Genomic DNA, 15,822 nt, shown 5'->3' with positions numbered 1-15,822 from the left:
CATGCAAGTAGTCATTGACTATCAACAGTACCGGAAGAAAACCTGATGTTATTTGTAACCCAAATCCACTATCCTTAGCTGGTCAATGGGTTGACTTCAAAGCCCAACCCAAAATACTCTTTAATTGCAAAACCACCATTTAACTATACAAAACTAACTCTTGGCTTAACCAACCTGAAAAAGAAAGAGGGATGAGCAACTGATAATTACTCAGAGAGGGAAAATAAACTACTTAAAGCCACCATCCTCTCCCTTCCTTGACTTCGTCATGCGAGCTGGTCAGCCACACAATTTTTGGTCATCGGACCCCTATCTTTCCATGCGTCCAGGAAAGGAGGCGTATGCAAAACAATTTTTTCTTAGTGGAGTGGGCATCCCGTCACACTAGACTCAGCTCAATAATCTCAATCCAAGAACAGGTTAAATCAATCAAGTCATGCATGTCAAATAACCCATAGGATAGTTGTCCAAATCGCTTAGACCAACCATCAATTTATTGCAATAAAAACATTAACCAAGACAAGAAAGCAATCAAGACTAATTACTCCGATCGGTTAAGAGATCGACAATAGAACTCGGCCACAGTCACACACTGATGTGACCCCGGACTACGGACGTGAACCACGGACGTACGGACGGAGCAAACCCAGCGGAACGATTCGAAAGTATGACTCGGTTGGGCCGTGGACGAATGGAATCGACGGTTGGGACGATGTACGGGAGGAAACGGCACAAGGAACGACAAGAACGGACGGAGAGAGACTCGCGAGGAGATGCTCGACTCGTTTGTCTCTCGGGTAGATGGGGATAGACGTGGAATGAGGTAGTGACACACAAGGGATGGATCTCCTTGCGATACGGCCAAACTAGTAGCTAACGAACCCGGTTCGTGCAGCTTCTAGGGTTTCGTTTCAATCACTGAAAACGAGAGAGAAGGATAACTTCTTGTTCTTTACTCTTAATAGTCTACCTTACATGATAGGGTCTAGGCCCTTTATATAGGGATGCTTACATAAAGGAACTCTCAAAACCCTAAACGCGTGGGTGGAGATAAAACGCAGCGTTTAGGACATAGTCTTAAAAGAGAAATAAAACTAAGGATAGAATGGCCACGCGGCCAAAGTGGTCCATGGCCATGCACTAGGGTCCATAGCCTCGTTAAAACCCCCTTGGTAAACCACGTAGGGACAAACCCAAGGTGGGAAAAAGAGTACTACTTTCCCTAATGACTTGGAGGTCTTCACCCTTGTGAGATGGTGAAGACCGTTAGAAGAGCCTCGGTTGGCTGCTTGTCGGGTCGGTTGGGGCCGCGGTTGAGTTCCGCTTGTTCCTGGACGAAAGCTTGGACAAAGATGAGGCACTTCTTCCTTACGGTCCTAGCTGCGGTCCGGCTCCTTGTCGTAGCTCCGGGCATCAGGTTCGGTGCTTGAGCTGAGGGCCGTCTACTTCCGGACGCAGTCGCATCCTTGGTTCCTTGCGCGCTCCGGTCCTCGTCCGTGTCCGAATGCTGGCCATTATCCCGGGTTCCATCATTCCCTCCCCCTTGGAAAGGTTTTGCCCTCAAAACATCTTCCTCGGTACCTACATCAGACGGGGCCAAGTCAGAAACATTGAATGAGGTCGAAGTCAAATACTCACTGGGCAGTTCAAGGCGGTAGGAATTGTCGTTGATCCTCTAGACAACTCGGAACGGTCCATCTCCGCGGGGGCTCAGCTTGTCCTTCCTTTTCTTCGGAAACCGTTCTGGCCGTAGGTGCAACCAAACCCAGTCGCCTTCCTTGAACACCATTGTCTTTCGGCCCTTGTTGGCTGTCCGCACATAGTGTTCGGTACGCCGCTCTATGTTGGCCTTCACTTCCGCATGTAACTGTTTGATAAGCTCGGCCTTGCTCGCGCCATCTTGGTTCACTACTTCTCCGGGCGGCAAGGGTAACACGTCCATAGGAGTCAGGGGTTTAAACCCATAAGCGATCTCGAACGGCGATTTCTGGGTGGCCGAGTGCGTGGCAAGGTTGTATGCGAACTCCACAAATGGAAGGCATTCAACCCAAGTCTTCCTGTTACTGCCGATGGTGGTCCGCAGTAGTGCTCCGAGGGTGCGGTTAACCACCTCTGTTTGGCTGTCCGTCTGCGGATGGCACGCGGTCGAGTACAACAGCCGCGTTCCGAGTTTTCTCCATATTGTCCTCCAGAAATGGCCGAGGAACTTGGGCTCGCGATTGGACACAATGGTGCGGGGGAGGCCGTGTAGCCGCACTACTTCTCGGAAGAACAGGTTGGCGATGTGCATGGCATCGTTGGTCTTGTTGCACGGTATAAAATGGGCCATTTTGGAGAAACGGTCCACGACCATGAAAATAGCGTCCTTCTTGTCGCACGGTGGTAGACCAAGGACAAAATCCATAGATAGGTCAACCCACAGACTTGATGCGATCGGAAGGGGCGTATATAGGCCATAGGGACGCGTGGTGGACTTGGCCGTCCGGCACATAATGCAACTACCGCAGAATTTCTCCACCATGCGCTTCATCTTAGGCCAATAGAAGTGCTCCTTCAGGATGGCCATTGTTTTGGCTACGCCAAAGTGTCCCGTAAGCCCTCCTCCATGTGCTTCCCTCATTAATAACTCCCGCATCGATCCGGTCGGGACGCACAGGCGCCTCTCCATGAATAGGAACCCGTCATGTACGAAGAACTTGGTATAGCTTCCTTTACCATGTTCCTGGTAGCACTCAGAGAAGTCCAGGTCCAAACCATACGCGTCCTTGATGTGCTCAAACCCGAGGATCCGTGCGTCCATGGTGGTGATCAGCATATGGCGCCGTGAAAGTGCGTTGGCCACAACATTCTCCTTGCCCTTCTTGTACTTGATGACGTAAGGAAAGGTTTCGATAAACTCCAGCCACTTGGCGTGCGTCCTCTTCAGGTTGGTCTGGCCGCGCAAGTGCTTCAACGTCTCATGGTCGGTATGAATGACGCACTCCTTGGCCAACAGATAATGTTGCCAAGTCTCCATCGCGCGGACTAAGGCGTACAACTCCTTGTCGTAGGTTGGGTAATTGAGCGTCGGTCTGCTGAGCTTCTCACTGAAGTAGGCAATAGGCTTGCCTCCTTGTGTCAACACGGCTCCAATGCCCACCCCGGACGCGTCGCACTCCACTTCAAAGGTTTTGCTGAAATCCGGTAAGGCCAAAAGAGGCGCGTGTGTCAGCCGGTGCTTGAGCTCGCAGAAGGCTGCTTCTTGGGCCGGTCCCCACTTGAACTCAACGCTCTTCTTTATGGTGGCGGTAAGTGGTGCAGCTACCGAACTGAAATCCCGCACGAACCGCCTATAGAAACTGGCCAGGCCGTGAAAGCTCCGGACTTGACTGATATTGGTCGGGGTCGGCCACTCCTCAATGGCCTTGATCTTGTCATTGTCCACCTTAAGCCCCTGCGCACTTACAACAAAGCCTAGGAAAACTAGCTCGTTAGCTCCAAACATGCATTTCTTAAGGTTAGCGTACAGTTTGTTCTCCCTAAGAGTGTCCAAGACCAAGGACAGATGTTCTAAATGTTCCTCAAGGCATTTACTATAAACAAGGATGTCATCAAAGTAAACAACCACAAATTTGTTGATATAGACCCTAAGGACATGGTTCATCAGTCTCATAAAGGTGGAGGGAGCATTAGATAGACCGAATGGCATTACCAACCATTCGTACAAACCTTGCTTGGTTTTGAATGCGGTTTTCCACTCATCTCCTTCTTTCATCCTCACTTGATGATAGCCACTTTTAAGGTCTATCTTGGAGAAGATGGTGGAACCGCTGAGTTCATCAAGCATGTCGTCTAGGCGCGGAATGGGATGGCGGTACTTGATGGTGATGTTGTTTACTGCCCGACAATCCACGCACATACGCCATGTCCCGTCCTTCTTAGGTACCAGCAAGACTGGCACCGCGCACGGACTAAGGCTCTCTCGGACGTATCCTTGCTCCATGAGTTTGGATACTTGGCGTTCAAGCTCCTTGGCCTCTTCGGGATTCACGCGGTAGGCAGGACGGTTCGGGAGCTGGGCTCCAGGCACGAGGTCGATCTGATGCTCAATGCCTCGAAGTGGTGGTAGACCGTGCGGTAATTCATCCGGAAACACGTCCTGGTATCGTCGTAGGAGCGGTCTGATCATGGCCGGGACGGCGTCCTGCTCCGTACCTATACTCACAACATCCTTAAAGACCATCAATAAGACTTGACAAGTGGAGTCACTAAGTGATCTCCTAACCGTACTAGCATTAATCAAGAAGTTCATTTTAGTGCTCGGTTCCTTAGACATTTTCGATTGCAGCTCACAAACTTGTGTGGGACTCAATGGTTTTAGGCAAATACGCTTGTTATCATGCACAAAGGAGTATTGGTTGGTGTGGCCACAGTGAGAGGTCCGCTTATCAAACTGCCAAGGACGCCCCAAAAGGAGGTGGCTAGCTTGCATCGGAACCACATCACACAAGACTTGGTCTTTATAGGGGCCTACACTAAACGGGACCATGACCTGTTCGGTGACTGGGACCACGGCCTTGTCATTCAACCATTTGAGTTTGTAGGGTTTAGGATGGTTTGTGGTACCAAGAGAAAGTTTCTTCACCATGTAGGAACTTGCCACATTGGTGCAAGATCCACCATCAATGATCAAGCCACAAACCTTCCCACTTACAGTGCATTGCGTGTGGAATATGTTGTCCCGCTGGTGCGTATCGTCCGGACACTGGCTAGTATTAAGGACCCGTCGGATCATAAGCAGCTCTCCCTCGTCAGGCTCGGCGACGGCTTCCTCGACCTCCTTAGCGTCGTTCGGCTCGTCAGGGTTGTTGTCGTCCTCGGATTCAAGTTCCCCCGACGCGGTAATGGTCATGGTACGCGGATTGGGACAATCTCGGGCGTAGTGGTCTCGACCTTGGCACTTGAAGCATATTATGTCTCGGCTACGTCCTTCGGTCGGTTGCGGCCTGGGGTCGGTACGAGAGTCCTTGTTCTGGTCCCTTGGTTTGAACCGTGAGTCAATGGTGACGGCCTTGGACTTCTCTTGCCCGCGGTGCCCTCCCGGTCCTGGGGACGAATTGGGCGACCAACTAGGCGTTCCTTGAGCGCGAGAGCGGTGGATGGTGTTGGCCTTTCTCTTGATCTGCTGTTCGACTTGCATTGCTAGGTGCAAGAGTTCATCGAACGAGTTGTACGTTAAACGTTCTACCTTCCGCGCAATGCGGTCTTGTAGTCCGTCCAAGAACTGGGCCATCAATCCTTTTTCGCTATCTTCGACCTCCAGCCGGTTGCGAAGATGCTCGAACTCTTCATAGTAGTCCTCAACGCTCTTGGCTCCTTGGGACAGCGGTGGCACGTACCGGAGTCTCATCTCGTTCTTCATGGCCTCCCAATGCGGTAAGGCGTGTTCCCCGTTCCTCCTTCGGTCAGCTTCGGAACGATCCCACCACGTAAGGGCATGGTCCGTGAACTGGGCGGCTGCATAGGCGATCTTCTTAGGTTCGGGGTAGTTGTAGCAGGCGAATATATGATCCATCCTTCTCTCCCAGTCGAGATAAGCCTCCGGATCAACTTTTCCGGCAAACGTCAGATCCGTAAGTTTGTGACCCGGTTCGACCGGACGGTAGGGTTGATCGTCCTCATGCTCGTCCCTACGTCGAGGGCGTCTCCCTTGGTAGGGTGGGCCATCGTCTTCTTCGGACGTCCCTCCTGGATCCGGTTCATAGCGTCGTTGGCGATCTTGGACAGGCGGTCCACGAGCCGCGGGTTGCCGTTGCCCGTCCTCTATCCGTTGTAGCCGGTTCCCTAGCTGGGCTAGTTGAGTCTGGATCTCGGCTAAGACTGTCCCGATTTCCGGGGGTGGAAGCGGCTCTCCAGGTTGTGCGGCCATATCAGCTGTACGGACGGCGGTTTTTGTACGGACGGTGGCCGCAGTACGGGCGGCGGCCAGGTACTGTTCGGACGGTGGTCTACGCAGTGGCTGGTTAGAGAAGTGATACCACCGGCGGTCAGTAGTGGGTACTGTGGCGATTGATAAGTCCTTCGGCGTACGGTCGTATCGGACGGTGGCAATCGGTTCCGTCGGTCGATCCGTGACGCGTGTCCATTCAGAAAAGATCCTACACAAAGAATGAACGCGTGGGTTCTCTGTTTGATAGGTTCAACAAATCGGACAAACCTTGGACAGCTAATGATTGGAAAAAGGTAAAGTAAAAAGCAAAAGTAAAAGCACTACACGACAACCTAAGACTAAAACAAAAACGGACCTCACGCGCTGGGACTCTACTCGCTACACGTGGCCTTTAGGCCACCACTAACAACGACCAAGCAAAAGAACACAACTTTATGGATCTAAACTACCAAAGCGAAGAACAGCTCAAGAACACTAAAGACCTAGCAAGAACAAAACCTTATACAAACGGACTAGACCCTAAACAAGACTCAAACTTGACCGTACAAGGACGTAAGGGAAGGAAAGATACGACCTTGTGAGGAACTTTCGGCTCTGATACCAACTGATGTGACCCCGGACTACGGACGTGAACCACGGACGTATGGACGGAGCAAACCCAGCGGAACGATTCGAAAGTATGACTCGGTTGGGCCGTGGACGAATGGAATCGACGGTTGGGACGATGTACGGGAGGAAACGGCACAAGGAATGACAAGAACGGACGGAGAGAGACTCGCGAGGAGATGCTCGACTCGTTTGTCTCTCGGGTAGATGGGGATAGACGTGGAATGAGGTAGCGACACACAAGGGATGGATCTCCTTGCGATACGGCCAAACTAGTAGCTAACGAACCCGGTTCGTGCAGCTTCTAGGGTTTCGTTTCAGTCACTGAAAATGAGAGAGAAGGATAACTTCTTGTTCTTTATTCTTAATAGTCTACCTTACATGATAGGGTCTAGGCCCTTTATATAGGGCTGCTTACATAAAGGAACTCTCAAAACCCTAAACACGTGGGTGGAGATAAAACGCAGCGTTCAGGACGTAGTCTTAAAAGAGAAATAAAACTAAGGATAGAATGGCCACGTGGCCGAAGTGGTCCATGGCCATGCACTAGGGTCCATAGCCTCGTTAAAACCCCCTTGGTAAACCACGTAGGGACAAATCCAAGGTGGGAAAAAGAGTACTACTTTCCCTAATGACTTTGAGGTCTTCACCCTTGTGAGATGGTGAAGACCGTTAGAAGTTGGCTGCTCGTCGGGTCGGTTGGGTCCGCGGTCGAGTTCCAGTTGTTCCTGGACGAAAGCTTGGACAAAGATGAGGCACTTCTTCCTTGTGGTCCTAGCTGCGGTCCGGCTCCTTGTCGTAGCTCCGGGCATCAGGTTCGGTGCTTGAGCTGAGGGCCGTCTACTTCCGGACGCAGTCGCATCCTTGGTTCCTTGCGCGCTCCGGTCCTCGTCCGTGTCCGAATGCTGGCCATCGTCCCGGGTTCCATCACACACTCACCTTCGGATTCATTCCTAGGTGCTAAGCTCTCTTACGGTCTCCGATTCGGTCCAGTTTCACACAAGGACACATCAGCCATCGTTACCATCCGATGTTAAGACCAATAACTATCAATGGCTAGGGTTGGAGAATCACTTACCTTCTCTCCTTTGACTATGACTTAGGATCTCTTGGTTTAAGGGTCGAAGGAAACTCTCTCTCTCTCTTCTCTCTTCCCGCGACGGCTTATGGACTTTATGCGTTTTCTCTGGAGAGAGCCAAGGGTGCTACCATATATATATGGATTGCTAAACTGCTTTGGACTTGCCAAAATGATAAGCCCTATCACAACCCAAGTTCCCTTATTTTTTGCAACTATCCTTATCTCACTAAATTGCCTTTTCCGCGAGTTTCCTTTTCTATCGAGTTTCCTTATCCATCGGTCAGCCTAAATCTTTCGTAAAGATATCCGAGTTCCTGGACCATCCATTGGCTCATAGTCATGTCGGTCCAAACCTCTCCCAGCGGTCCGATCCATCGTTCACCGATGCGACCATTTCCGGACAGTCCTACTTCCCTATCACTACACTGTCACTCGTACTATCACTCGGACTCTCACTCACACTATCACTTAGAGTAAGTACCATGCTATCCCATTTCAATCAGAAACTTACATGCCTGCATCAACAATCACTGTAAACTTGGGATACCGTTTCTTCAATTCAAACATTTGTTCACTACTTCGGTAGTCTCGAACTCCTCATTCTCATTCGGATTCTCTTAACCTATCGAACTCATGGCCATTGTCCTTTTGTACCATCATTTGTTGCTACATGTACCACTGTTCGTGCCAGTTATCTACACTACACGTACCGCTACATGTACCTTACCACTGTAGATTTAGGATCTTCAAATTTTAAACTCTTATGGTCCGTGTAGACTTGCACCTTACCACCGTACAGGTAGGATCTCCAAATTTGTAGTGCAAACACTACAGCCACCATTTCCAAATCGTGGGTTGGGTACTTTGCTTAGTGCCTCCTTAACTGTCGCAAAGCATATGCGAATACTCTACCGTTCTGCATCAGTCCCCGTCCGGACGCGTCCGTGTATACAACGTACTGTTTGCTGGGTTCCGGTAAGGCCAAAACCGGAGTACTCGTAAGCATGTTCTTTAGCTTCGAGAAACTCTTCTCACACTCGGCTGTCCATACATACGGTTCTTCCTTTGCCGTCAATTTGGTCAGTGGTTAGGCCATACTTGCAAATCCTTTCACAAAACACCGATAGTACCCGGCCAATCCTAGGAAACTTCTTATTTTCGAGACATTTTGCGGTCTAGGCCATTCAACTATGGACCGTATCTTCTCCTGGTCGAAGGAAACACCTTTTTCCGACATGATGTGTCCTAAGAACCCAATATCTCTTTTCCAAATGCTGCACTTACTGACTTTGGCAAACAGCTTCTGTTCCTTTAGCTTTCCCAACACCTTCCTCAAGTGTGTACCGTGATCTTCTTCACTCTTGGAATAAACCAATATGTAATCTATGAAGACAATCACGAATTCATCCAAGTATTCCCGGAACACATTATTCGGAAGCTTCATCAAGGCTGCAGGTGCGTTGGTTAACCCAAACGACATGACCATAAATTTGTAGTGGTTGTACCTCGTCTGAAAGACCGTCTTCTGAATGTCCGATTCCTCTATCGGGATTTTGTGGTAACCTGCAGCCAAATCGATTTTTGAGAAATACGTCGCTCCTTGGAGTTGGTCCAACAACTCGTCTATCCTTGGCAATGGCTACATATTCTTCACCGTTACTTTGTTCAGCCCTCGATAGTCAATGCAAAGTTGGAAGGTTCCATCCTTCTTCTTAATAAAGAGAACCTGTGCACTCCATGGTGAACTACTTGGTCTCACAAACCCCTTCTTCATCAACTCACTCAATTGTTTCTTTAGTTCGTCCATCTCTGCCGGTGCCATCCGGTACAGAGCTTTGGATGTTGGGTCTGTACCGGTTCTAGTTAAATTGTGAATGGGTCCGAACGTGCAGGTGGTATTCTGGAGAGTGTTCCGATCACACTCTCAAACGTTTGTGCCACTAGTATGTCCTGGAGTCCCGTGTCTATACTTACTTCCTCTTTTGTGATTGAAGCTATTTAGGCCTCACATCCATTTCTAATCTTCTGTTCAGCATGAACTGCTGAAACTAACAAGTTCCGTGAAATCGGCCTAACGCACTGATCTTCCAACATCCCCTTAACAGTTTCAAAGAGAACTCTTCCGTAGTGGCAGTCCAAGTGGGCCATGTGTTTTCCGCGTCAATCCATGCCTAAGATCACATTGTGTGGTTTGACTCGGTATATGACCAAGTCAGCCGGCATATCCATACCGCACATCATGACCGAGATGTTCCGGACCCCTCCATAGGTCATCATCTCTTGGCAACCCGCCGCTTGTACCAACCCAAACTGATCTTCGGGTTCTTTCTTAAATCCTCCTTTTCAAATCATCTCGGGCTCACAAAGCAATGTGTAGCTCCGGTGTCAAACATCACATGGGTTTCTACACCACCCATGAGTACAGTCCCTAAAAAATTCCTACTTGCTAAGAACCTATCCACACAAACACACACAATTTCTAACCCTAAAATTTTGCTAAGGCAAGTGGCAAGACTTACCAGTGACCTGCCGTGAAGAGCTTGCTTCCACTTGGCCGTCCGCGATCGAGTACACCCTAGGCATAATCGCCGGTCGCTTGGGCTGTGGTGGCAACGGTAACACCTCTCTTGCCTGTTTCTGTCCTTGCGTCCCCAGTTGTGGACAGTTTGGTCGGATGTGTGCCGATTGGCCACACTGGTAGCACACCCTAGTGTCGCTTCCCTTTTGCGGGCAGCTACTGGCTATATGGTACTTTCCTCGGAACACAAGACACATGCCTAGAAGTCGTCAGCACTGACCTGAATGTCACTTATGGCAGGTTGGACACACCCATGCACTACCCGAAGACTTTCCTGTAGATTTCAGACCTCTATTCTGTTTCGGTCCGGTACTTGATTCGGACTTTACCTGCGGTACAAGCTGTACCAAGTTCCCTTCGGAGTGCTGCTGAAATTCCTCGGCCATTCCATCTTCCAACATGGCTGCCTTCTCAACCAACTCAGCGGGACTCAAAAAGTTACGTATCATGCATCCGTTGCGGACATCAACCCTCATGCCCCGCAAGAACCAACGAATCTAGACCTTCTCGTCCTCCATCTCATGACCCCAGTACCTCTTGATTTGGTTAAACTCGGTCTCATAGTCGGGCATGGTCCGAGCTTCCTGCCTAATGTCCAAGATCTCCGATTCAAGGCGGTCAAGAGCTTCTTGTGGAAAATACTTTGGAAGGCCTCCCACAAACAATTCGGGTTTGTCATACGATTCACCACACCCGTCCACCATGCATGGGCTTCTCCGGACAGGTAGTGGATCGCAATGTCCTTCCGATACTCCATCGGACAACGCACAAAGTTGAATATTCTCTTGAAACGACTTCTCCATTCGATGGCCTCGGTTGTATTAGCTCTGCCACTAAAATACTGTTTTCCCAATTTCAACATGTGGTCCATGATGGTCAAGTACGAAGGAGCACCCAGTTCCCTTGGTACCATGTTCGGTAGCCATTCTGTCCAAAATTTGTGCTAATACTCCTAGAATTTACCCCATCTTCACTGGTACAGCCGCACCCGCACCCGCACCTGCTGCAGGCAATGTTCCACCTACTTTCCCAGCGTTCACCACTGCAGGCTTCAGTGCATCATCATTCCCTACAGCTCCCTGTCTAGCCGTAGGATTAGCAGAATTGCGAGTGTTCACAGCCATCTGAAATATCATAACCAATTCTAAGTTAGCCTCCATACTAACTTAGGTAACTGCGCACTTAGCAAATCTAAATATGACCAGTCTTACCGCGAGACGTCTTCTTGGCAAGGAAGGATGGATTTTCACAATAACCATCAATTTCTTGTAATAAAAACATTAACCAACAAAAGCAAGCAATCATGACTAATTAACCCGATTGGTCATGAGATCGACCATAGAACTCGGCCACAGTCACGCACTCACCTTTGGATTCGTTCCTAGGTGCTAAACTCTCTTACGGTCTCTAATTCGGTCATGTTTCACACAATGACATATCGGCCATCGTTACCATCCGAACCTAAGACCAATAACTATCGACGGCGAAGGTTGGATAATCACTCACCTTCTCTCCTTCGACTATGACTTAGGATCTTTCGGTTTAAGGCTCGACGAAAACTCTTTCTCTCTCTCTTCTCTCTTCTAGCGGCGGCTTAAGGACTTTCTTAGTTTTCTCTCTCATATATATATGGTTGGCTTAACCGCCTTGGTCTTGCCAAAAAGATAAGCCCTATCGCAACCCAAGTTCCCTTATTTTTCGCAAGTATCGTTATCCCACTAAATTGCCCTTCTCAAGAGTTTCCTTTTCTATCGAGTTCCCTTTTCCATCGGTCGGCCTAAATTTTTCGCAAAGATTTCCAAGTTCCCAGGCCATCCATCAGCCCATAGTCATGTTGGTCCAACCCTATCCCATCGGCCCGATCCATCGTTCACCGATGCGATCATTTCCAGACAGTCCTACTTCACTATCACTATACTGTCACTCGTACTATCACTATCACTCGTACTTTCACTCACACTGTCACTTAGAATATGTACCATATTATCCCATTTCATTCAGAAACTTACGTGCCTGCATCATCAATCACTGTAAACTTGGGATTCTGTTTCTTCAATTCAAACATCTGTGCACTACTTCGGTAGTCTCAAACTCTTCATTCTCATTCGGATCCTCTTAACCTATCGAACTCATGGCAGTGTCCTTCTGTACCATTTTTCGTTGCTACATATACCACTGCATGTGCCAGTTATCTACCACTACACGTACCGCCACATGTACCGTGATATGTCTATATTTTGTCTCTCCTTAACATGTTTTATTCATGCATATAGATAGGATAACTCATTGTTTTGCATCATTTTCTGATCTCTTCTATACACTCTGCATGTTTAGGTAGTTCTTGTATCATCTTTGCATACATCATGCATTTTCGAGTATTTGAGGTGTTTAGGAGATGTCCAGATTGTTGGAACCAAATGGAGGAGGCTGAGACATGCGACTCGACCAAGCATGCTCGGAATGGACGTTATGTGACTCAAGCTACACTACCCAGCGACCCAACCTTCCACGTCTTTGATCCAGTCGAGTGAATATTTTTCTTTGGGATTCAGCTTTCGACGTCAGCATTAAAGTTGTAGGGAATTGATTCATCTTTCCAATGATATTTATTTCAAGCCATTCAGAGGTGTGGTTCAAGAGTGGATGCATATACACCCAGCTCGAGTCGGCACTACTCAGTTCGACACAGCTCGTGTCAGCACTACTCCACTCAACCCAGCTCGACCCTACGCGCACTGACTCGACCGCACACGTCAGGAAGAAAGGAGCTCTGACTTAGCCAACCCGATTCTCGAACCGACGCTCTATCCTGTCGTTTTATGTTTTAGGGCTTTCCAGGTTTTACTATAAATACATTTTGTTAAGTCTTTACCCGAGACATCTCGTTTTTTCTTAAGGTTTACCTAGCCACCTTAAACGTTCTTTGATTTTGTAATCAAGATACCTTTGATTTTATTTAGTTTTTGCATTGGATTTCTTCTACAAAGTTGTTAATCTCATTTTTGTCTATATGACCATGCTTGATTCAATGATTTGAGGATTTGTATCTTCCGTGATGATTTCCGGATCTGAGTAGTGTGATAGTTCTTCAGGATGGGATATATTAGGTGGAGGATCTTAGTATGTAGGATGTTTAAGTTTAGATTCGTGTGATTCCCTTCTGTACTAGAGTTAGAAATACTAGTTTCTTTCTGATCAATTGGAACTAGGTCTTAGACATTTCCACACCCAAAAGGAGTTTGATGAAATATCTGACCAACTAGTGCCAGAGACCTACATTCCTAGCCTAAGAGAATAGTTGTCTAGGCTGTTTGATGACGTGAGTGAACTGGTTCGTCATGCTGGCTTGACCATGTTTCTCTAGCGAGAGCTAGGTTTGGAAGTTTTTGTATCTGAGTAGCTTCTGCCAAGAGATTGGATTAGCTATGTCATGATGTTCATTGTCTAGGGATAGTTTGCTTGTGGCATGTTAAACACTCTGTAGACTAGGAGACTCCGCCGACATCAATTACTCCCATCCTTAAGACTTCTATCTTTCTAATTTTTATTGCATTCCTGAGACTGTTTCGATTCTTACTGTTTAGTTCACGCTTAGTCTCGTTTCTGCTTTTACTCATGTTTACTTCTTGTCATGCATTCTTGTTTCTAGTTATATAGCTTATTTCCGTTTTGCATTCTGATCATTCTAGGATTGTTAAATAAAAACTACTCTTTGAATTGGCTTAACTTGTGATTTCTTGATTGCATCTTGAATGATAGCATCATCCCATTTGGATTGACACCTTAAGTACTACAACTACATAAGGTTAATTGATCTTGCTGCGATAGACATACAAAAATCCTAGTATCAATTTGGCACCATTGCCATTTGGGATTCGTTTTGCTACATTTGAGATTTCAAGTTTTGCTAGATTAAGTTCTATTACACTTATCATTCTGAGTAGTAACTTGTTTTGGTTGTCTGCTTGTTTGTTTTGCATCTCAGGTACCTGTTAATTGCAACCTTGCATGCAAACCAGATCAAGAGGGACTCTGAATCTCCTTCCTGCTATTGACAACATTAATTGGTTACAAAGACCATAACAAGCTCGTCTTTTCACTGATAATCCCGCACCAGTCACTATGGAACAACGTCAAGGACCAAATCCGAGACGGCGGCACATTGGTGCTGGAGATGCACCAAACACTCATACTCAGCGTGCTGGAATCGTTCCTCCTGCTGTGCAGAACAACAACTTCAAAATCAAAAGTGGTCTGGTCTCCATGATCCAAGGAAACAAGTTTCCGGGTTGCCTATGGAGGATCCACTCGACCACTTGGATGAGTTCAACCGTCTGTGCAGTCTCACCAAGATCCCTGGGAGAAAAAGCTCATCAATGGGAGAAAAACATTCCCAAAGGCTCCATCAGCACTTGGGATGACTCCAAGAAAGCATTCTTTTCAAAGTTTTTCTCCAACGCCAGAACAGCACGTCTCAGGAATGACATCTCTGGTTTTACTCAGAGGAGCTCATAATCATTCTGTGAAGTCATGGAGCGTTTCAAGGGTTACCAGAGCCAATGCCCACACCATGGATTCAACAACGAATCACTGCTGAGCACTCTATACCGTGGTGTACTTCCAAAGATCTGCATGCTTCTTGACATTGCTTCCAATGGTAACTCCCTGAAGAAAGACGTAGATGAAGGATGGTAATTGGTTAAAAATCTCGCCCAGTCTGACGGCAACTACAATGAAGACTACGACTGCACAGTTAGAGGCGACGCTGGTTCTGAGGAGAAGTACAAGAGGGACCTCAAGAACATCAATGAGAAGCTTGACCACATCTTGCTTAGTCAGCAGAAAAGCGTGCACTTCGTATCTGAGGATGACCCTTTCCAAGTTCAAGATAGGGAGGGTGAGCAGTCTGAAGAGATAAGCTACATCCAGAATCAAGGTGGATAAAACAAGGGTTACAACCCCTATAAGATGAACCCTAATTTGTCTTACAGGAGTACCAACATTGCAAATCCACAGGATCAAGTGTACCCTCGTCAGCAGCAACAACAAAGACAGCAAAAACCTTTTGTGCCTTACAATAAAGGATTCGTGCCTAAACAAAAGTTCCAGCAAGGTTATCAAGCTCCCTCCAGGCCACCACCAGGAATCTCACCTCAACAAGTTCCGCCTACTCAAGCTCCAGATCACAAAATGAAGCACATGATGCAACAACTTCTTCAAGGTCAAGCTAGTGGTTCTTTGAATATTGCTAAGAAGTTTGCTGAATCCAGTCAGCGGATGGAATGTTCTTACAATGATCTGAACGTTAAATTTAAAGCTCTGAACTCGAAGATGAGGTTTATGGAAGGTCAGCCTGCTTCTATTTCTGCACAAAAGTCGGGCCAACTCCCAGGAAAGTCTGTTCAGAACCCTAAGGAGTTTGCTAATGCAATTATGCTGCAAAGTGGGAAAGCATTGCCTCCGAGGCTAGGAGTTCTAGAAGTCACTAAGGATAGTGAGGAATTAGATGGGAGGATTTCGTACAAGATGAAGCTCAGATGAAGGATACAGTTGAAGCAGTCATGACCCAATTGAACCAGTGAAGCAGTCCGAACCTGAAGCTGTTAAGGAACCTGCTGCACCTAGTAA

General features: G+C 47.7%; 1 non-coding gene across 1 annotated transcript; it reads right to left on the bottom strand.

The window, feature by feature from the left end:
* Positions 1 to 14,664: 14,664 nt before the first annotated feature.
* On the bottom strand, positions 14,665 to 14,771 carry LOC147940064 (small nucleolar RNA R71). Its single transcript, XR_015564871.1, has one exon. It is a non-coding gene; the product is annotated as a small nucleolar RNA R71 (small nucleolar RNA).
* Between the last annotated feature and the right edge of the window lie 1,051 nt (positions 14,772 to 15,822).

The sequence above is a fragment of the Camelina sativa genome, chromosome 8, assembly GCF_030686135.1.
Source record: "Camelina sativa cultivar CO46 ecotype springtype chromosome 8, ASM3068613v1".
NCBI lineage: Eukaryota > Viridiplantae > Streptophyta > Magnoliopsida > Brassicales > Brassicaceae > Camelina > Camelina sativa.
Note: the sequence above shows the minus strand (reverse complement) of the source record. Positions and strands in the feature narration are given on the sequence as shown.